A 20,841-nucleotide genomic window follows, 5' to 3' on the forward strand; every position below is an offset into this window, starting at 1 on the left:
CCTCCTCTCAGGTAGTTGTAGAGAGCCATAAAGCCCCCTGAGCCTCCTTTTCTCCAGATTAAACAACCCAAGCTCCTTCAGCTGCTCCTTGTAGGTCTTGTGCTCCAGACCCTTCACTAGCTCAGTTGCCCTTCTCTGGATTTGCTCCAGTACCTCAATGGCCTTCCTGAATTGAGGGGCCTAGAACTGGACACAGGATTTGAGGTGCAGCCTCACCACTGGGAAGAATCACTTGCTTAGTCCTGCTGGTCACACTATTCCTGATACAGGCCAGGATGCCATTTGCCTTGGCCACCCGGGCACACTGCTGCCTCATGTTCAGGAGAATGGAGGTGAATTTAGGTGTACTGCTGCCTTTGTGTTATGGAAGTCTGAGCCACACTCCTGCCACAGCTCTTGAGTCTCTCCTAGCTCTCCAATGAGAGGAAGACCAAGGGGTGGTTTTGCTTGAACTATATGGCTGCCCTATTTGGATGGGCTCTGGGGTGACTCTCATGTCAAGGAGTGTTTCAGGCCTTCTGTGGGATGTGTGGAAGGGGCTTGTTTTCAAATGACCACATTTGTATGGATCCTGAGGTCCCTGCATGTTCCCATGGTGGTTTCTGTATTTCAGCATGTGAAGATTTGAAGTACCATGTTGCCAGGATGTAACTCTTGTAACTAGTCTGTCCAGTTTAAACGCTTTCCATTTTTGTTTTAATATCACTTACCTTTGTCAGGCCTTGGGCAGCTTGTAGGCTGCTGAGAGGTCACTTTTCCCATCATCTTTCTTAGCATGCCTCACCTCTTGGCTTCTTACACCTGCCTTTCATGGAAGGTAGCCTAGAGGTGCCCGCTTAGAGCCTGCCTAGTTTGTTGAGAGTTCAGATACCAACAAACAGTTCATCTTAGATGGTAATTCTCCATCTTTGTAAAGAGAGTACTTCAGTTGAACTGTACTCAATATGAAAGGTCATTCATGGGGTTTCTCCAAGTGCTTGTTTGCATTCTGTCACTTCAGCAAGCGAAAACTAACTGAGTAAATTAAAATCACTTGGGGGTCATGTGCATTGATGGAAATTAATGCCATTCAGTTCCATCAGTGGTCAACAGCGATCATCCGAGGTCTTTTGTACATTTTCTGAGCTTATAGCTAAAATGTGGTGTAAAATGTAAACTGTCACATAAATGTAAAATTTATTGTAAAATATAGTTTGCTCTTCCTGTCACAGTAGGTCTTCCACCTCCATCCTCTTGTGTGCACTTGCTTCTTGTTACAGTCTAGTTTGCAAATCTCTTTATGTGGCAGATCTATGCACTGAACTCTGGGACTTTCCAAAGAAGTGGGAATGAAGGCAGGGCTTCTGTCCAGGCTCTTGTGCTTTATGCCAAGTGATGAAAACAGGGCCATCACGGTTATTCAGAGAGCAAATTGAGTAAGAATGCTTGCCGGAAGAGATCTCTTCCTCTCTTGCTGCTTTATGCTATATAATGATTTCTAGAAGCAGGGTAATCTTTAACTTGTCCAAAATCTTAAACATAAGAGCCAAACAAAATATTTACTGCCATCCAGTCTGGGAATATCATCCTTATGAGGAGAAGGAACATTGCTATGCACAGTGATGTAGTGATGTCACATTTTTATGAGGGTTGGGGTTTTTTTTTCCTTTATAAAGTGACTTTTATCCAAGTGGAAGGAGTTTGTCTGCAACAACATAATAGGAGAGTTTATTCAATGTCTTAAAATAAATGCTATTTCTTCTGCTGGCCTCTTGTGATTGAGAAGGCTAAAGGGGTGGCTTTCTTCATGTCATGGAAACCAACAGTTGATAAGCACAGTGCTGGCTTATCATGGTAAAGATATGTAGACAAAGGGTTACTGGCTGTCCAAGAGTTTCTCCATGTCGTGGGACTTTTGAAGCAGATACTTCAGCAGCAGTGTGGCTTTTGGTCAGACAGGAAGAGGCCAGCAATATGGTGGTAGTTCAAATACATAAGTACTCCACTTCCTTGCCTCACCTTTAAAGACACGCCGTCTCCAAAGGAATTTATGTGACACATAATTTAATGTAAACAAGGAAGATAATTGCTTTCTTAAAAACCTGTACTCTCTGGATTGAGTGATTTGTGTCCTCTCCCGAGATTTGGTTTGGTTTTTTTTTGGTTGGTTGGTTGGTTTTTTTTGTCTTGTATTTTCTACAACTGTTAGCAGTGCAGACCATTGAGTCCCAAGGAGACAAACAAAGCATGTGCCAGTTTGAGTTGAAGCCCATAATCTCTTTCCAAATTTGGAAATTTGACATATTTCTGATTTCTTGCAGATAATTTTTGAATGTGTTTATTTCATCAAGCCCTTGTGTTCAAGGGCGAAGAAATATAGCTTTGAATATTATGTTCATGTACACAAGAGAGAAAAGAAAATTATTTTCTTTCTGTAAGCCGGTTCAGCCATGGTCTGTGATTTGTCAGCACTGTGGAGGGTCATCCAGTTTAGATAGAACTGGACACTTCCAAGGAACAGAACAGGATGTCACTGGCCATTGAAGAATTAGTCCTTTTCCTTTTGAATAAAAATTAAACCTGTGCTCCCAAGTGTGAGTCTGCTCAGGAGCAAAGAAGTTTCATATTTTAGATTAGAAACTTATGTCCCAATTGCTAATAGCCTCCAGAGATTTTATGGGACTGTTCTCAAAGAAATTGTATTCTCTTGTTTTAGATGCTTTGGGATTACACATTGTAGACGTTCTGTAAGGCTCTGTTTTCTTTTCATACTAATTTGTGTTCTGTCCTTGTCTGAAAATGGACTATGTTTTGCCATTTTTCTTATAATGTCTTACTATTTTCTGCTTCCAGCTACGAAGAAACTTTTCTCGTCCTTTGGGCCTTTTCTGGTCTGCTGGATGCTAATGGATGACATGTATATCTGCTCCAGAGCCTTACCCATGCAAACAGCTTGTGAAGGCTGAGGCTGTTCCAACCAAACATGATTAAAAGTCATAGGAATAGAGATGGAAAAAGCTATTAGGTCAAGTAGTTCCCACACGCACCCCCTGAATCAGTACAGGTTTGTTTCCAATGATACATTTTTGGTGCTTTCCAGAAGGGGTCAGTGCAGGTCAGCGCTCGCTTTGAATCCCACAGCCCTTCCCCCTTCTTGAAAAATTAGGAAACCTGAATCTAGTGACAAGTAGGTTGCAAAACGTCTAGAATTTATGTTGTAGCCTGTAATTTGATGTTGGGTGATCAAAAGCAGAAGAAATGTGTTCAAGTCCAACAACTTATCATCCAAGATTTTAAATGAGGAAAATTACTGAGCTCTTCAGAATTACTTGTTAGGTATGTATGTATATTAGATGTTACAGATCCTGAGAACTGTTCTGGGGATGCTTAGTGGTAGTGAGAGTGACACGGATTCACAGGTTTATCCTGTTGAATTGTCCATACTTAGAAAGCACATATTACAATAATATTTTGTAGTTACATAAACAAAAGTCTGGATAATTAAAATGAAATTTCTGATCATAAAAGACCAAAGAAAAGTAACAAACCCCCTCTTAAGTCTAAATAAGGGAAGAGAATAACAATCATGTTTCACCGAAAATACAGTTCATCCTACCCAACCACTGACATACAGGAGCTTCCCTGAAGATTGTCCAGTGTCACGAGTCTGTTAGGGCACAGAGGCTCCTGCAGGGTTCACTGCACGCATGTGAACCGAGTGTCCTGGTCGAGAGTGGTCACATCTCATCAGCAGGAAAGCCTGGCCCCTTCCACACAACAACAGTGTACCCCAAATGCCTGTGTCCATGAAGAAGTGGCAGCTAGCTTCTGAAATAGATCTTAGAGGATGGAGAGAATGGTATTGAGACAAAAATTAATAATTGGAAGTGGGGAGGGGGATGGAAAGGTGGCTGGAGATGGTAAGAAGGAAATGCTGCAAAGAGAGCAGAGAGAGATGGCACTCTGGTAGAGGAACGACCGACTCACTTGAATATAATTTGTTTATATTTTTAAGGTTTTCTTATTTTCCCAGTGGATATGGCTATTTTTCAAAGTAAAATAACCAAGTAATAATTTCATTACGTTTCCTTCCAAGATTTCAAGCTAAGTGTAAACAAGAAAAATCCAGTGGGAAAATTAATCCAACTTCCTTTTTCAAGAGCGCTTCAGTTCTGTTTCTCCCCTCACCACTCTCCTTATGTATTTTCATTGCTACTGTTCTTATACCCAGTATCTGTGGCATTGTTGACATCAGCTGCAATACCTCAGTGATGGCATTTATCAGAGAGAGAAGCCTTTAGGATCACTGAAAAGCGCTTCTGATACAGAAATGATAAGTTCTGGGATTTTCAGTTTTTAAAAAATACTAATGACTTTTGATGCTTTTGGAATGTTCCATATGGGCAAGTCAAAGTGATGGAAAACAACTGAAGAACTTGCATTGGATTTAATCTCTGGCAGTTAATATTTGGGCTGCATGGGAGAATCATAAGGAACAAAAATTCTGTAACAACACCATGGCAATCAGACAGGCAGAGTTCCAAAGCTTTAATTTTTCCAGATGTTAAGTGCCTTGATTTTCCAGCTCAGGTGAAGGAGAGACTTCAGAAAAACAGACAATAAAAAACATTGGATTTGTAAGGGTTGGTTGGCATAAAGACCACTGCATCGCTGAGTGTTCAGATACCAGCGTGCTGAAACACAAGCAATGCTAATATGCATTAAATGAAGTCAGAGGCTTTATCTGGGACATAAATCAGGATATGTTTTATAAGTTTTAAAATACATTTGTATGTTTTTACAATAAGAGTGCTGCATCTTCAGATGCTTCCAGGCTGCATTTTAACAAGTGCCGAGTTTGCCTTCAATAACAGACATGCTTGTAAAAATGGCGAGGATGAGCAGGAGACTCAGAGTCCGCTGGTTCATTCACATTAGGAGAGCCCTGGGGTGGTCTTTCACTGGGGAGCCATGGAAGCCTGAAGCCAGCTGTCTGCATCACTGTTCTGTGCTGTTGGCTGCAGAGCATAGAGCCTTGACTCAGTTTCCCTTTTGTTCTCACCAAAGCTTGAGATTTATTAGAGAGGCCTTGGGACAAGGTAGACAAAGCCAGTCATGTTCAGTCCTTCCTTCTGCCAAACTGATGTATCGCTGTAGAAACTGCTTTATTGAGTATTTAGTGTGGACATCTGTAAGCTTCATATCCCTGTCTCTGAGTGCAGAAGGATCCACAAGCTCAGCTATCAATCACTACGGTCAAGAGTTATATGAGACTGGCTGAGTGCAAAGCAGACTCTACAGCCCCTTCCAGCCAGAGATCAAACACCTAGACTTTTAGTGAAGTGGTATTTTTTAACCAGGCATAGAGTCAAGGCTGAAATAGTTTGCAGGAGAAAGTGCCAGCTGGGTTTATACTTCATGAAAAGAGTAGAGGCTCTGTTATAATGACAAACTTTGCAATCCTCTTCTTGCTCATCTTCCCATTTTTCACTCCATGAGATTGGAGTGGGGGAAGCCCATGCTGTGCTCTGATGTTGGACCATGATGGGACGTGATGGGGAGATCTCCAGCAGGGTTTTACTCTTATGGCTCCTCCAGCCAGATGGCTTCAATCTACTGACCAATTCTCTGTGCTTTGTGTGAGGTCTGCATGCAATTTAAATGGAGCCTGTTCTCAGCTAGTTTTGCCTTTTCTTTGCCCCCCTCCCCCACATGCACATATATTCCCATCTGACCCTTTTCATGCCTCCCCCTTTCTTTAGCCTTTCGGGGAAATTGTGCTGGCACCATACAACAAATATATCAGCTGGATTCGCCTCAAAGTCCTTCAGTTTTGGAGGCTTTCAGTCATCTAACTCCTCCGAGTATTTCTGAGAAGAGTGCTCCCTTAGCCAACTGTGCTGTTGATGTGGTTCTCAGAGTGGTATTTCTTTGTGATGCTGCTGTTTTCCAGCTGTTTAATAGTTTAGAACATGGCATTTCATGTACACACCTATGTGTGCCACCACTGTCAGTCCCAGCAGATTTTTCTAATACACAAAGCACTGTTATCTGAACTTCTAATTATCTTTGCATTCTGCAAATCTGGAAAATATGCATTTGCTCTCTAGGTTATTTTTTTTAAATTTTCCAATATTGTTCAGCGTGAAAACCTCAAATATCATGACAAATAAAAGCAGGGAATGCCCTTCTCACTGCATTTTTATCACTTAGCACTAAAATTGCACTGAGTAGTAGACAATAGGAGACAGTCTTATTAGGCAGTCTTGTAAAGAGAAGACAGTAGAAGACAATAGAAGAGTGATAACCATACAAGAGAGCAGGACCTCTCTGTTTTGTTTAAGTCGTCATCAAGCTTGCTTCCTGGACTGGCATGTGGGAAAAAAGATCAGGTGGGCTGGAGTGATGATTGTTGGTCTGTTAAAATCAGTTTTACTTCATCCCTAACTGTCTGTGCTTTCTACTTTGCAGTCTTTTGTGCTGCATTTTTAGTGAATTCTTTACTTTTATTAATCATCGACCTGGAAGAGGCTTGGAGGCTTCTGGAAAGCTATAGTGTTGTCCTCCTTGCCATGAGGTGAAAACACAATATACTTTTGCATTTCCCTATGGCTTCCTCTATGAGTCGTAGCTGGCTGGATGCCTTATCTGTTTAGAGACAGATAAAGGAAAAAAAGAATTTCCCTTGGGGAAAGAAGGACGTGGTAGTATTTTTTTGATACTTTCCAAATCTCCTGGTACATTGGACTATAGGTTCTACATGGGTCATGTTGTACAGCTTAAAGAGCTGTTTCACTGATGAGGATTTCCAAAGTGCAGTGTGGTGCTTTTTGTAATTTAATTTCTGTCAGTTCTTTCCGGGAAAGGCATTCTGTGTCTGTTTGTGTGAGTGACAATGACAACCAATTCCCATTTTGATATCCGAGACATGAAAATAAAATCCCCTCTTGAGCCCAAAGACACTTATTTCTGGTACCCTGCAGATCTAGTATATAAACAAGAAGGACTCTGCTTTTGTATGTGTCCCCCCAAAAAACCCAGCAAAACAAAACTGTTAACTGTAATCTCACTGAGTGAATCAGAGAAGAACATGAGCTTGGCATGCAATAAGAAAGCTGAGGCAGTACTCAGCAAAGATCAAAGTGATATTGATGACCATAGTTTAATTGGGTTTTCATAAAACATGCTGTTCTTCACAATTTGGCTAATGCTTGATAGTTTCTTTTTATGAGTCTGGCAAGACAATGAAACTTCAAACCATTTGCTTTGCAACTGGAAAAATGAACAAGAGAGATATTCAGAAAAGCACTAGGACTCTTTGTCTCTTGTATTAAGGAAAAGCACTTCAGCAGCAAGGGAACGAGAACCTCCTGCAAACATACAAGCACAGTTTAGCAGTAAATCAGCTCAGCTGCAGTCCTCACCACATGATATTCTGTAGTTGCCACTGGGGAGAATTCTGCTCATCTCCAGACAAGATTGTGACTTGAGTTAATATTTATTTCCGTTTTTACAGATGTGCTGTCCAGTGATGGATGGGGTGTGTTAACCTTCTACTTTTTCACACCTGGTCCACACCTGTTTGGGATCTCATTCCCTGTCCTACTGGGCAGCAGCTCTTGAACTTTGTTGGATCCTGGATCTTGGGCCAACTGAGGGTGGTGAAAAGCTTTGAAACTCTTGGCCAAAGGGCTTTTTGTTTTTAAAGTCAGAGAGGTTGGTAGGTTTTGTTTTGTTCTTGAATGAATATTCATTCTCATGACAGAAACATTTCACAATAAGCTGTTTTCATTTGACAGCTCTTTGGCAGTACATGTGTGAAATAAATTGGTTTTTTTGTAGTCCAGTTCCTAGTGGTTGAGAATATCCCTGTCTCAAAAAGGCTTTGGACTTTTGTTGCACTCATTGACAGTTTAATCAAAAAAGTTGTGGACTAAGTATTCCTCAGAGTCTAAACTCTCTAGGGAACGTAGAAGTCCATCCCCCAGCACACTGTGAAGAATCTTGTCTCGCCCGTGCAGCTCTTTTTGAGTAAGAAGGGGACTTTGGACTCCAGGGCTGTGGATTCAATAGCATGAAATTCAATACCAAAATTTTAAAACAAAAAACAAATGGTATTGTTTTGAATCCTTTTATAGCATGTTTTTTTCATTTGCACTGCGGGAGCTTTAAATATTAGTATGCGAGCACTAGCCAAATTTAGGTTGATCGAGACTAGAGGAGAATTCAGAGAGACCCAGCTAAACTTACTGAGGAGGAGGCTCCATGGCAAATGAAGTTCCTTGTAGAGTGCCAGAAGACAAAGCATGATCTGGGAGAAAACTAATTTGCTCAGATGTCTTGAATTGCTCTAACTTAATTCTTCTAGTTTAGGAAAAGATCTGAGCAGCACTTCTCAGTGCATTTGTAGTATTACTGTCGACTTGACTGGGCAGTGTGTGAATGGCAAGTATGTGGAGAGTCACTGTAGTTATTAATAACATAACTGAAAGCCAGAATAAACATGATGTTTCAGGCTTTTAAACTAATGTCAGTTCAAATTTGGATGGTGGACAGCCTACTAAGTGGATTTTAAATCCTCCTCTGTCTAGTCTGGTAGCTTTTTCAGGAGGTAAAATACCTTGGGACTGCTGCAACAGAGCAACTCACATATTCCACATCTGCTGGTTTCTGTCTGTATGGACTAAAGAAGGTGGTGAATTGAGACTGAGGTACATAGAAGAAGCTGTACTGTGAATGAGGGATAAGAACAATTGGGATGTCATAAGCAAAGGCCAAGGTGTGCAGCAGAGATGGGTTGTGGGATCACAAAGCTGAGTGGTGTTTAATTTGTGAGCAGACCAGCATGTCACTGTTGCATTGGGGGCTATCGATCAAGGCTCAAAGACAACTCCTGGGCAATATGTTGTGGTCCCAGGGCAGAAATAGTAGGGGAGCTGCAGGTCAGCAGAGATTGTTGTGGTGACACCAGGGAAGAATAGAGAAAGAAAGGGAGTTGCCAGTCAGGAATGAGAGATGCTGGCAGAGCTCAGTATTTGGAGTAACTGGTTAGTGCTAAGTGCTTTCTTCTTCCTTGGATGCCATTATATGTCAGTTTTTCCTCACTGGGTTTCTTTTTTTTTTTTTTTTCCATTTTCCTTTAAGAATCTGAATCCCCCTGAGCAGCAGGTGATCCTGACTATAATGTAGAGGAATAAGCTTGGGAAAGTTTTATCAAAAGAAAGTGGGTTATAAAAACAACTCTCTCTGCATGGCTTGAACCTGTCAGCATGACGCTGCCGACGATGCGGCTGGAGGGGAATGCGACAGGCTCCACAGCCCTGAGACAGAGCAGCCCACACAGCCTGCTAATGTTATGGGCCTGGCGTGGATTTGGGGAAGGTGTGCCTGCTTTACCAGGTGGGCCATGCATGGAAGTCAGATGCTAAAGTAGCCGTAAGCCTATAATCAAAGTAATCATTTTCAATCTCAGTTCTGCCAAGAGCTTGAGAAGGGTAAGGAAAGTGCCTGAAAGTCCTGCTGGACTCATCTCCAATGTACAGGGTGCTTTTGAGTGTCTGCTTTGGGACTTATCTTTTGGCCCTTCACAAGATGAAAGGACTCTTTGCAAGGATAGTCCTCTCTGCACGTGGCTGCAGCATGAAGTTGTGCTGGTGTCCAGGTGTGGGGCAGTCAAATAAAGCTAGAAAGAAAGTGGCCAATGGCTGGGGAAGTTTGTGTGAAGTGGCACGGGATGCTGGTCTGCCCAGGATGTCTTGCTGCTCAGCTCAGTGTCAGTAGCCCTAGAGCAGGGGTTGCTGGAAACATTTCCATCCAGACAAATTGACTCTGTTTGTTCCTGTTGGCTTTGTTCCTTTCTCTTTTGTGTTCCAGAAAGGGAGAATTTACCCTCTGAAAATGCAGGGCTTACACGCAATTTTCCCGGAGCTCAGTTAGTCAGCCAAATCAGCAGGAGCTTTTTGGAAATGACAGGAGCCAGCTGAGGTCAGTTTTGATCTGGTAAGAACTTTACTAAACCAGTATTGGTTGGGAGTCACTTTCATTAGACCAAGTCAGTAGGAACTGCAGAGAGCTGGCTGAAAAGGTGTAATTCCTGGTGAGGAGTTCTTGGATGAAAATCACTTCCTAGATGAAGGAGTCAGGGCTATGCTGAATTATTTGCTGCTAGAAGAGTCTTTGTTCTCAACCAGCTGAACTAGACTAGTCTCTTTAAGTTTTTTTCCAACTTTCCTTATTGTATACTAAGACTCTTTCCAAACAGACAGCAATGGACCTATAGCTTTTGCGTAAGGAATATCAGAAGTTATTATGCCTTTTGTGGGTGCCCAGAGGCCAGGCTGGAACCTTCTCTGCTCCCAGCTGCTGTCTTAATTCCACTGTGTGGTCCTCAGTCCAGTTGTATGGAGGCTTCTCTTGATCTTCAGAAATACTGCAGGAAACTATTTTCTCTCACTGTCCTCAGAGCTGTCTATTTGGAGAAGAGGTGTCATATCATAGTGCAATCATCTGGCATATTTGACATGCCATGTCTCTAGCTGTGCAGTAGCGTATGAGAGCATGTCCTTGTGTCTATCAGTTGAGGTAGCTCACCCTATCTCCCAGGATGATTTTGCATTCTGTTTTCTGGGTTGTTACATCCCGATGATGGCATAAATTTTCTCAGAGTGCTTCCAGGCTGTCCTGCTTCTCATGTGTCATCTGATCCATGTTCTTAAGTGACTAGCTGGAGATGCAGATCTCAGCTCAATTCTCTGCTTTGCCACAGACTTTCTCTGTGACCTTGACAAGTCATGAGGTGATTTTTCGAACATGTTTTTCTTGTGAGCAATTGAGGGGCACATTTTTAGAAGCAGAAGTCAAACTCCAAGAGAATAGCAAGAATGAGCTTTTGTGTGCTGGCCAGTCATGAAGTACAGAGTACCTACTTATGATCTGTGTGTTTTTATTTGAGAAATAATAGCTTAATTACCATATGATCAGGAGCATAGCTACATTGGCAGAGACACCTAGGGGGAATATGGTCTGCATATCTAGAAGCCTTACTGCTGGACTGGGCATTGTTTACTGCCTCCTTTTCCCAGCCTAGGGCCATTTCCTTGTTTACTGAGTGATAAAAATGAGGACACTATAGAGTGCACCACTTTGGAGACATCTGCATGAGGGGTTTTGCTGGCACAGTTACATCAGCAGTCCTCTTTGGCTGGATGAGCTTTGCAGTGTGGGACAAGCCTTAGTCTTTGAGTTCCTCAGGGACTTAACTGGCTATGGTGTATAATTGTGCCTCTCTTCCCTATAGGTCTGTATGAAGATGGAACACATTAAAATTAAGAGTTGCACAAGTTGTAGCTGAACGGACCACTGAAAAACTTTGATAGGTACAGTATCATTCAACTAAGATTTCATAAGATATTCAGTTCATAAAATGACTTGAAACATGTGCACTTAATAAGTGGATGTGCAAACATGCAGAAGGTAGAGAGATGGATCAGTTCAACGTTTCTCTAATTCTAAATGTCCTTTGCAATGCTACTAAAGATACTTGTGTTTATATCCAAGGAAGAAAAATGCAAAACAGAAGAGCATTAAAGTGATCTGTTTACTTTTAGCTACTCACCTGTCTTGCACAGTGTTTTGGTTGTTGGAACTCAGTTTTGTCTCTCAGAGTAAAGTCATTGAATTGCGGATTCTCAAGGGGCAAGTGTGGACAATGGCATTTTCCTGTAAATTTGAGGCCTTTCAGCTAATCTTTATTAGTCTCTGCTATAGGGCTAGTAGTTCTGAGACTTAGTAAGCAATTATGTTTCTTTCAAAACAACATTGTGAAATGGGTCCAACTTTATGCTCGAAAGTTACTGCTGGTGGAAGCTCTGTAATCTGATCCATTCCTCCACAGATAAGACTGTTTTTCCAGTATGGTCTGTAAAAGCAGCTCTTTCTTTTGGCCTGAAAACTGATGGCCCAATTGACGTACCACCTTTGGATTCAGGGAGAGGCTCTGATCCCACTGTTTTCAGAAAAAAAAACCATTCCTTGTGGCTGCTTCTCTAAAGTCAGCATTTCACATCAGTGCATACTTGGCCTTTATATCTTCAAGGCATCTTTTTTTTTCCCCTTCCAGATACTTGGGAACAGGAGGTTCAGAATGTTTGGTGATGAAAAAGCAGTGTGATGCTAGGGGCTGTATTGCTGGCAGCATAACATAAACACCTTTGACTTATAAGCTGGTGCCAAATGAAGTTCTCAAAAAGCCACGGGAAGGCTACCTGGAAAATCAACAAATGTGTTACATGCAAATGAGCCAGCTTCCTTTTTGTAGTTCTCAAAATGAATCCTTCTTCTGCAAGGTAGTTTGGGCATTTTAGGGAGTGGTAAGTGAACCACACCTCTTCTTTCAAATTTTTCTCACTGACCCGCTACTGGGCCTTAGTTCTGCCAAGGAAAAGCCTTTTAAAGTTCAGTGTCAACAGTCAAGTGTTGTCTGTTCTCTGAAAGGACAACATGTATCTGAGGGATCTAAAAATATCCTTCAATGTTGAGAACTAGAGAATTTATGTACTTTATAGGGACCCAAATTACATAGAGCCAGTAAAATACAAAAATTAATAACTTTGTCCGGTAATTAATTGCTAGTAGCATGTGAGGACAGTTTTCAGGAAAGACTAGTTTTCATTCTTGGTTTCCTGAATTGATATATGTCTATCCACTTACCTGCCTACCTCTACTGGACAAGCACAAGATTATGTTGAAGAATACAGACCCTGAGTCAGATTTTGAGTTAGATTCTTTGCATGTTAGCTATGCCATGCACAGACAGTGGGGGGAGATCATTAGGAAGCCAAATGCAATTTACTTGTCATATGGGACAGTCACAGAGTGAGTTATGGTATGCTATGGGCAGTTTTCTCTTATGCTATTGATGGATAAACTCCATGGACTCTTAATCTATGAAGAATCAGATAATAAAACAGAAGTCTGTCAAGAGCTCTGCTCCATTAAGGCATCTCTCCCCCACCAGGAACCACTCCACTGTCCCTTTGCACTCACAGTCCTGACAATAGTTATGCAAAATGGCAGGGATGGAAAAAAGACTGATAAGTGGTATATAGTTTCCAGGCCATTTCTTCCATCCCATCTCACTCCCCCTGTTTTTATAAATGGCAGAGAGGAGCTGGACTGTATCATACAAGTCATGTTACTTTTTGTTGTTTTTTTTTTTAACATTATACACTGAATTGTGGTATAAACTGCAAATGCTCTGTAAAGGGCTTTTTTGCCCTTCAATACAGAGATTTCAGTCTGTGCCCCTTGTACAGCTCTGCCTCTCTCTTCTAATGGGAGGCCTCAGCATGGGGAAACACATCCTAAGAAAGCAGAACAACAGGGCGGGAATTAGTCGGATGCAGAGGAGAGCGGCTCGATACTAACGGCCAAATAGGCTCTGACAGCCTCACACCAACGGGCCACTCTCCTCTATGGGGAGTTTATGAGGCCTTGGCTTGTGTGGCCACCTCCACTTACGAATGAAAATCAAAACCAGATTGATGTCCCCCTCCCAACAGCAGCTGCCTGATTTTTTGCATAAATCGTGCTCCCCGGCCCCTCTCCAGGGGAGCTCCATAAAATAAATGGATTCATTACATGCGGATTTCCTTTTCCTTCTTCTCTGGAGAAACAAAGAGCCTATTAGACGCAATATGGAAATGCACATATGCATGCACACACGTGCAGACAACATGAAAATGTGCACGTGCACATGCAGCGTATAAGCTCCCTCCCATCTCAGTACCCAGACAGTGCCATAAAATACATGGAAAAATCCCTTCTCCTTTACAGCTCTGCCGAACACACAAGCCTGTATTCATTCGCACAGATCTGCAGCTTAAATTCTAAACTAAAAAGGACAGGAAAGCCCAGGGCAAGTTGCTCCTTCCAGAAGGTGGAGGACTGTGAGTGCACTGAGTGGAGGTTATTTCCTTTTGCCAAAGACTCCCCCAGTGCCCAGGAGCTGTGTTTTTACCAAGAGCGTAAGGGCCCCATCCTCCGCAGAGCAGGGCTCACAACAGGCTGCACGCTTGGGACACCATAACCGCAAGAGCTGGGAGGCTGCCAGCTTTCTCTCCAGCTGAAATAGAGGAAGGTGCTTTGTGGCTGAGAAGAGGCAGAGGGATGAAGGTAAGGAAATGGCTGGGTGCCCTTCATTCCTCTCATCTCCAGGTGGCGGCAATACTGGCACAGGAAAGAACTGGAAAACATACCTTCCCGGGAAAGCTCTGCCTGTGTGAAGCAGCCACAGATGCAAATCTCACACACCTGTATACCAGGGTGAGGGATGCACTGGAAACCCCTTGCTGAGCAGGTTACATGAAGTTAGGAGGTGTGATCACCTTCAAAATGATGCCCTAAGACACTGGCCCCAGGACAAGACTGTAGTACGTGGGCACGTTCACATTGTATGCTAAACTTGGGTCAGAGCCCGAGTTTGAGCACTAACTTGCTTCCCATGCAAATTGTGAACGCCCTAACCCTCAGGGCCAACTCCCTACATCTTCAGTCGGAAAGCCTTTGGGGCTCTAAAAGCCCAGCCTCAACAGGGTGCTGTGCTATAGAGCCAAAATTACAGCAGCAGTGGGAAACTGGTTGTAACCTTTACCAGCTTCTGGCTACCACTTGACAAGGGAGCCAGGGAGGAAAGGGAGGAGTAAGAGGAGAGCTGTTTTTGCTCCCTGGTACCAAGGGATGCTATGCCCTGAGACAAGGGAGAGAGACTCAGAGCTCAGCTAGAGGGTGGGAGGCAAATATGGTGGTGACATTTGCTGGGACGAAGCTCAGGACCATGCTAAGGATATGCCACTAGTGCCTGAGCTGGACTGAGTTTTGGTGTTCAAGGGAACATCAATCTCCTTTATATCCAGAATCCATACTGCTGTGGAGCACTTTTTAGTCTTTTAGCCTTTTTAGGAAGCAGTGGTGTAAATTTAGGAGGGCAAAGCAGCAGGCTGGAGGCAAGAGAGACCCATTCAAAATCAAGGGGTGGGGAGAGCAATGTAGCCAGCAAAAGGACTTCAGATACACAATCCAAGACCTAAATCTCTCAAATCATAAACATCTTACACAGTAGTGTAAGAAGATACTAGTGTTTTTCTCAGGCCTTCAATATTGGGCTTTAAGGTTACAGTCAGGTTCCATTGCTAGCTTTTCCTGGCATCTGTGAACAGTAGGAACTTTCCCATATATGATGTAAGTTTTCATGTAATTGAGTGAGTCTGGGAGCTGGAGCTTTACAAAAAATGGTGACTCGAATGGGATGTCTGATGAAATCTAGGAAGTCAGCAGCATGGGGGGAGGCAGACCCTGCAGAGGAGGGCTTCTGAAGAGCTGCTGAACAGAAGCCTTGCGTCTGAGAGAAGCTAGCAAGAACTGAGACATGAGGGAGCTCAAAGCAGTTCACATTGCCTTAAATTCAGTATTCTAAGCCCCAAGGTTTCAGACATTTTAAGCTGGACCACAAAAATTTGTGATAACTCCAGAATCATGGGTTTTTGTAAAAGAATAAATACTGCATTTTCTCTCTTTGCCTCTGAGTGTTAGAGTTGCCTTCAAATAGCTTTTTGTAGTTTTTCCCTGCAGTGAAGAAAACATGTTGCATTAGTATCACAATTTTTGGTTTTTCCCACACACAAGAGGACTAGAAACTTGTCTTATGCAGATAACACTTTTCTCACCTAATCATCTGTCATCAGGTTCTGGAGCTTCAAGGAAAAACAGGACCAGTATAATGAGATCCACAACCCATCACAAACACTGGCAATGCTACTTCAAATGGCTTCACTTCACTGATGTCAGCAAGCACTTTGTATACACAAATATGGAGATTGCAATCTTGATCCTGGAAACACTGGAACCTTGAAATGGTAAAACTGGGTGAGCCCTAAAATCCATTTATTCCCGGATCCTGTCTCCGATTATCTGATGCTTTCTCTGATGCCTTTGCCAGATGCTTTAGGGGAAGGTGCAAGAACCTTGCAGCAGGCAGATGTAACATAATCTGTTCAACACTTACCATCACTTTCTGGTTCCTATCTATTAGAGATGGGATTGGGAGCAGGAATATAAATTTTAGCATCTTTTCCAAAAGCGTTGTTAGTGATCATTGTTATGCTTTTTTGTTTCTTCTCATCCACATCATTGTCCAATCTTTTTAGAAAATTGTTTGCTTAATTCTTGGCTTCTGCAGCTTCCTGTGTTCGGGACAGCTTAATCCAATTACAGATGAGTGAAAGAGATTAGTTACTTTGATGAAGTTTGGACCAGTCACTTCTTCATCTGATTGAATATCTGTTCACCCTTGTGTGTCCAAGGACAGCAGCAAGTCTTTTTCTCTGCGAGTATTTTCATCAAGATGTCTTGTGGTTGCAAGAATACATGATGCTAGGGATTTGTGCCAGTGAGTCTCCCATGTACTTCATCTGCTTGCTTTTACAGACCCTGCTTCTCCCCAGTGTTTTTCTCTCCCTACACATGTTACCTGACAGCTGAATGTTACCTGAGCACTCAGGTTGAACTGAGACAGTCTCTGGTCTGTTTCCTGCTGTGACGTTTTGCATCAACATCTGCTCCTCTTTAGACTATAAGGTCTGTGGCAAGAATGAGCTTCTGTGTATGTATGTTTGTGTCTGCAAATCATGATTTCCACTGGAACCTGTCTGTTCTGCTGTAGTGCATACAATGATTAGCAATAATTCCTAATTAAACACCTAAATGAACCCTGCTCTGCCGTTCACAGGGTTGAGTTGAGAGCTCCTTCTTTGTGACCTTGGGCCCAGGCTTCATGGTGGGGCTCATCCCTGCAGCACAACAAGGCCAGTGGCTTGAAAGGAATGCAGCACTCCTGATTCTCCATGGGAAAGCAGAAGGTACACTATTCTCTCTAGAAACAATCCTGTCTCTGGTCTCCCTCCTTTGCCCTTATCTCCAAGGAGATTTGTAGGCAAATAGGATCAAAGGCTCAGAGATGCGAGATAGACTGCCTGAATATTCACTGGCAGGCAGGGATAGGTGGTGCACTTCAAGCAACTCATCCTCAGCTCACAAGTGAGCAAGGAGGAAGGATAGAGGCAAGGAATCAAGCCCTGACCCTTCTCTGACAGTCACTCTTTTTTCTTACACTTGGGAGGCACTTGCTGCAATTTCTGGAACCAATACCTCCCCTCTGAATGGAAAATCCAGCTGGAGATGTGCCTGTGATATCTGACACTTACAATTCACGGTATGTTGGTTGCTTCTGCAAATTGGATTGGGAGCACAAACATCCCCTCATGAGTTGCCAGCCACGTGTGGAGTTCAGTAGTCACACTGTGTGTGGGCTCCTTGGAGAGGAAAAAACTTTCCAAGCAGCAATGGACTGCGATGAGGGTGAGAAGTGGGTGCAAGTAGGGGTGATGACTCCCCAGTTTGGATCTGAGCAAAGAGGCAGGTGAGGTTTGATAACTTGTGTATTTGTTCAGACACAGGAGCTGCTGGGGATTTGTAGGTGAGGAGCTGAGCAGCTGGCAAAGGAGATGATCTAATGGAAGGAGGAAGGAAGATTTTGTCTCTGCTTGTGTGTGGCTTTTTTGGCTTACTGTTTTTGGCAGTCTGCCTCCAGGGACTGGAACTGCAGAGTTCAGCCTGGGCTTCCTCCTGGAGAATAGCCTGTGGCTTTGATCAACCACAGCTATGTTCCTCCATCCCTGCCTGCTCCCTGAGCATGGAGTTTGGCTATTCAGACAAGTGGCAGCTCGCCACAGGCCCTGCTGCTGTGACAGCCCTGCCAGAGCCAGGACTTGCTCTCTGGGCAAAGAGAAAGATGCTGGTAGGCCCAATTGCCTCTGTTGTGTGATGGGTTTTCAGCTTCAGTATATCAACTCTGCTGCCCAGACCACCCTTCAAGTCCCCATGTAGCAGGAAAGGGCCAAAGGAGCCTTGGAGACAGCAGTGTTCTGGCTCTCAAGGGAGACCAGGCAAGTTTGTAGGGGAAGGACAGAGACAGAAATGACCAAGGCAGTTGGAGGGGACCATGCTGCATCTGCCAGCCTCTGTCTTCTATGCCTGGCCTACTGAATGGAGCAGAAGGCTCCTCCTGTGTGTTTGTCATGTCCTGGCAAATTATCTGTGTGTAGTCACTCCTTCCTCAACAGCTGGGGCGTACAGCAATAAAATCTGTCTGCATTTCAGACAGTGCTGTTTTCAGGTTCATCTATTCCCTGCTCTAGCTAGTGATCCCTGGAGAAGAAGGATACAGTAATTATGGGAGAGTAATATTCAGGCTGCCCTTCACACCCACCACATACACTATGCCATGGGTTAGCTGATCTCAGGAATGCACATTGAAAACCAGCCCCAGGTTGTCTTCTTTGGGCTGCAGCGCCCATCACTGTGATACTTGGACACCACTCAGATTGTTGAAGGCATGAAATCTCAAAGCTTAGAGTTCTTACTGGCCTCTGGATGGGCCCACTGGCCCAGCCTGCATCCAGACACAAACCCCTGTCTATCCTCTGATTTGCAGACAGGATGTTTTTTCCCAGTAGTTTGAAGGTAGACTCAGGTCTGGCAGTCTGCACAGCCTACTAAAAAACAGTCTTATAAAATGTGAGGTAGGAAGCAAAACTCAGCACCATAAGAGAAAGAGGAGGAAACCACCAATTAGGAGCAGCTCCTGAGGGGATGCTTTCTTAGGAGCCAGGAGGCACTCTACCAACAGGGCTTTTGGAGCAGGATGGGGCTGGCTGGGGAGGGCAGAGCCAGGGGTACCTGACTTGCACAGAGCCTTTCTGCACTCAGGAGGGCTGGTCGTGCAGCCCAGCAGCTGCTGCGCCTGAAGCAAAGCAGCAAGAGATTGCATCCTGGCTGGGCGAGGACTAGCACCCAGGAGTAGGGAGGAAGAGCAGGAGGAGCACTGGAAGGTACAGCCCTCCTTAGCCTATGGCAACCAGCTGGCAATGAGGAATTCCTTCCTCCAGAAAGCAGCTTTACCACGGAGTAGCTGGGAGTAGCTTTCAAAGCTCTCCTGATAGCCAAGTTTCCCACACAATGGCAAATGTGTGCCTGACCGCAGGGCAGCTGCAGGCAGGCAGAGGTTCTGTGGCCCTGCAGAGAGCAGAGAGAGGTCCTCTTGTGCAAAACTAACCCACAGCTGGTGTCCAGCTCCAGAGGTGGCCTCTTACACCATCAGATGTAGGTTGGTAGAGAAAAAAGACACAAGGTCTGAGCTTTGTAGTCACTGCATCCTTCCTACAGTTTGGTAAATGCCAGGGGATTATTGTTTAGGTCTTGGCCTGTTGGGCTGTTGCAGCTGACTGGGAGTCAAGATTATCGTCGATGGTATCCGAGTGTGGTTGGTGGTGGGGGCACACTCCTGATAAGGAGTGTTGAGACACTGAGGACTGAACGACCAGGATGTGTCTTGTTGACCATGTGATTTCTCCCGGAGATGAGTGGGTGTGCAGTGTGGCTTTTATTTGCTCCAGTCTATCTTGTTTCTCAGTTTTCCTGGAGATGACAGCTTCTTACCAGGTTAGGCAACGGGGTCTGCGGGGACACTGAGGTAAAATACTTGCTTAGGGTCACTGGGTGCTGCCTACAGGAACTGTCCATGGCCTGTGAGGAGAAGGGCCTCCAGTGGGCAGCCTAAAGCACCTGAAATCCCATCTGCTTTTTGGGGTGCCGGTGGAAACTTTGTGGGAGATTTAGGTCCCACTCTTTTTTCAGCAATGAGGTGGCTCATCAGCTGGCTTCCCTGACAGTTTTTAGTATCGCCTGTGGTCACCATTTACTACCCTGTAGGATTTCAGTGCTTTGCTTCAGCTCTTTAACAACTGGATCTGTGCTTTGGGAGTGGCTCAGCTGTCCTCACCGATCCCCCTGAGTGAAAGGACATATAAGCAGTGCTTCACGTCAGATCTGCCAGGCACAGGTCACTGCAGTGGCCACCCAGAGCACCATGGGCAGTGTGACACAAAGTATTTTGAAGATGCTGTAAGTGAGACCTGCTTAAATATTTGCTTTGATTGAAGCAGGGACTGAGATCTGAGACTGGGACACTCAGTCTTTAGTGTCCCAGACATTTTCCCCATCCTGAAAGTTTCTGTGTGGAGGTGCTCTCCCTCTTCCCAAGGAGCTATTTCATGTTGTATAAGGATTCAGTGCTCATTAGGTGAGTGATTTGAGTACAGGCCTCATCCTGTCAGAGGAATCACAGCAGTGTAATGAATCAGTCTCTCTGGTCCATTTGATGCAGACTATGAATCTGGGTCTCCCACATCCTTCTTGCAAACCTAACCTTGACTCTTTTTCTGGTCTGTCAGCCCTGATAAGTTTCCACAAAGAGGTTAATTTCCAGTAAATTTTTTTCAATTAAAAAACTAACAACAAAATTTGCTGAGAAATGTCAGGTAAGATCTAGTCTAGACCTAGTCCAGACATGTCAGTCTTTTGCCCAGGAAAGAATTTGTACCAGAAATTATCTTGCACTGATGAATCTCATAGATGTGTTGCAGAGTTGCCAATAAATGTTTTGCCTACTAGCACAAGCAAGTGAAAAAAGGAAACCAAAAGGGAGCTTTAGTTTGACGCACCAGGTAACAGAAATCAGGCTGTGTAATATTTTCTGCCTGACTACCCTTACCTAATATGAGCAGCATGGTGAAAAGGGAAGCAAGAAGCGGGTAAAAGTTAGAAAGATATCTTCTGAGTCATTGCGGAGTGAACAGGAAGTCCTGATGATTCAAGATTTGGCACTTTCCCTTGCTGAACCCAATGGCACATCCTAGTGCCAGGAGAAACTAGGCTGTAGGAAGTGCAATCTTTTGGCTGAGATAACAG

The sequence above is a fragment of the Manacus candei genome, unplaced genomic scaffold (assembly GCF_025592945.1).
Source record: "Manacus candei isolate 608988 ecotype Guabito, Panama unplaced genomic scaffold, ASM2559294v1 h1tg000017l, whole genome shotgun sequence".
NCBI classification, from domain to species: Eukaryota; Metazoa; Chordata; class Aves; order Passeriformes; family Pipridae; genus Manacus; species Manacus candei.